Source organism: Zingiber officinale, chromosome 8A (genome assembly GCF_018446385.1).
Source record: "Zingiber officinale cultivar Zhangliang chromosome 8A, Zo_v1.1, whole genome shotgun sequence".
NCBI lineage: Eukaryota > Viridiplantae > Streptophyta > Magnoliopsida > Zingiberales > Zingiberaceae > Zingiber > Zingiber officinale.
The window spans coordinates 115,036,785-115,039,845 of NC_056000.1; positions in this window are offsets into that span (position 1 = coordinate 115,036,785).

Sequence of the window (3,061 nt, forward strand, 5' to 3'; positions counted from 1 at the left end):
TTCCTTATTCTCTTTGCCAATGAAAGGAAAGTTTAATAAAATTTCCCTTTCAAACTATATATGTCCGGCCACCTTAATCCCTCCAAATAAGGAAAGTTTTAAACACAAAATTAAAACTTCCTAATTTATTTCCAGAAATTTTAAATAAAAATTTCTCTTTTGAAAATTCACTTCATAGTTGGTTATAAAAGGAAACTTTTATAAATTAAAATATTCTATTAAAACATGTGGATGATTTACAAAAAGAAAAGTTTTCTCGAAAATTAAAATCTTCCTTTAAATCTACAAATAAGGAAAGATATCAAATCTTTTCTTAATCTTTTGTAGAAACTATAAAAGGAAAGATTTAATTTTAAAACTCTCTTTTAAATCATGAGGATGGTTACAAAAAAGGAAAGTTTTATCAAAAATTAAAATCTTCCTTTTATCTACAAATAAAGAAAAATATCAACTCTTTCACTTAATGTAGAAAGCTATAAAAGGAAAGATTTAAATTTTAAACTCTCTTTTAAAACTATGACTTCCACATAAGAAAGATTTTTAAAAAAATAAAATCCTTTTTAATTTAATGTGGCCGGCCACACCAAGCTTGAGTTCAAGCTAGGGTCGGCCACCTATTTAAACCATCTCACCTTGGTTTGGCCGGCCCTAGCTTGGGCTCCAAGCTAGGCTTGGCCAGCTACCTTAAGGTGGGTAAGAAGGTGGGTATAGGACTTTATAAATAAGAGGTTATGATAGGGACCGAGAGGAGGAATTGGTTTTGGTCTCCCGATGAAATTAAGCTTCCCGTGTTTGCCTTGAACACCCAACTTAATTTCATCAATAATAATTCATACCACAAAAGAATTATTATTGAACTACCGCATCAATCCCAAATTATATTTTGAGCTCCTTCTTATCATGAGTGTGTTAATCTCCCTGTGTTTAAGATATAGAATGTCCACTAATTAAATGAGTTACTGACAACTCACTTAATTAATATCTAGCTTCAAGAGTAGTACCCCTCAACCTTATCATCATGTCAGACTAAGTCCACCTGCAGGGTTTACATAACAATTCTTATGAGCTCCTATTGGGGACATCATCAACCTAGATTACTAGGACACAGTTTCCTTCTATAATCAACAACACACACTATAAATAATATCATTTCCCAACTTATCGGGCCTATTGATTTATCGAACTAAATCGCACCATTTGATAAGTCAAAGAAATAAATACTAGATATATGTGCTTGTTATTATATCAGGATTAAGAGCACACACTTCCATAATAACAAAGGTCTTGTTCTTTTATGCAGTCAGTATAAAAAGAACTTATCTTAAATAGTCCTGCTCAATATACTCAGAGTGTACTAGTGTAATTTTATAGTTAAGATAAACTAATACCAAATTACACTACGACTATTCCAATGATTTGTTCCTTTCCATCTTAATCGTGAACTACTGTTTATAATTTATAAGAAATTGATAACATGATCTTCTGTGTATGACACCACACACCATGTTATCTACAATATAAATTAATTGAACATCTACACTTAGCATATAAATGTAGACATTTGACCAATGTGATTCTTTATTTCAAAATAAATATTTACAAAAAACTAGGCTTTTAGTATACACTCTAACAAACAACCATCAATCATACAACCAAATCATGAAAACATTAAAGGTAAGAAACAACCCAACAAATAAAATGAAGGTATAGACTTCTCATTTTCTAACTCTCCCTGCTGTCACACAAGAGTCCCGACTCCGAAACCCCCAGAACTGGTGGACAATAGCAAAGGTACCGGTTGTACTTGCTTCGACAATAGTGATGATGAATAAATCTTCCATCAAAGAACCACCTCGGATGGAAGCTGAATGAAATTAATGGAGGTGCTATGAAATGGGATGATTACCACTTTCTTCTTCTTGCTCTACCGCCTGAACCTCAGAAGGTAGAAGCTGATGGAAGGAAGTCGAAAGGTGGAAGATCTCACCAGATAACCCCTCCGGCGAGGAGGATGATCGGAGCCGAAGCTTGCTGCCACCTGGAATAGCTTGCTGTCGTTGCTGGAATCAGGAAGCATAGGTGTCCGATTGGAATCGAGAATGATACGGTGCATAATGGTAGGGTCTGGTCAGGGGGGCGTGGCAGTCAGAAGTCAAGGGGACGTGGCTGTCAGAAGTCAATGGGGCGTGACAGTCAGAAGTCAAAGGGACGTGACGGTCAGAAGTCAAGGGGATGCGGTTGTCAGATATCAAGGGGACGTGGCAGTCAGAGGACGAGGAGACGTATAACTCCACAGAGGGGCTGTAATTTTAAAGCCGCTACCCAGTTAACACTCGGCCAGGAGACCCAAGTCGGGAATTCAGACAGGTTACTCGGGCGAGAGGTCCAGGTAGGGAATTTAGACAGGTTACTCGGGCGAGAGGTCCAGGTCAGGAATTCAAACAGGTTACTCGGGTGAGAGGTCCAGGTCGGGAATTTAGAATAAATGCTCGGTCAGGGGGTCCAGGTCAGGAATTCAGATAGGTTGCTCGGTCGGGATGTCAGAATAGATGCTCAGTCAGGGGGTCCAGGTCGTGATTTTAGAATGGATGCTCGGTCAGGATGCCCAGGTTGGGAATGCAGAATGGTTGCTAGGTTGATATGTCCAGGTCGGGAAGTTAGACTGGTAACATAAGGAACAGGGAGGGAGGAGAAAGAACCATCTCTACCGGCTGGGTTTTCTCACAGCAGACTTAGATATAAGAACTTGATGTGCCTGGTCGGGATATGGTGGACTACTCAGATGCACCCAGGTCAGGCTCGTCAAGTGCTGGCTGTTAGGAGTTCTCTTATTCATGCTCGATCAACAAAAATGACAATAGAGTCAAAGAATCGTAACCACCTGTCAGAGAATATCTGCTGTGTGTCAGGGTATATTCTAACGGTCTATGACTAGCTGATAACAAAATCTTCCTCCGACCTATAAGAGGATGTCAAGTGTCACTCGCCGCCAGACAAGGTCTGACACCCGACATTCCTTGATGCTTGCCAGAAGCCCTAAGTACACATGGTCATATAAAAA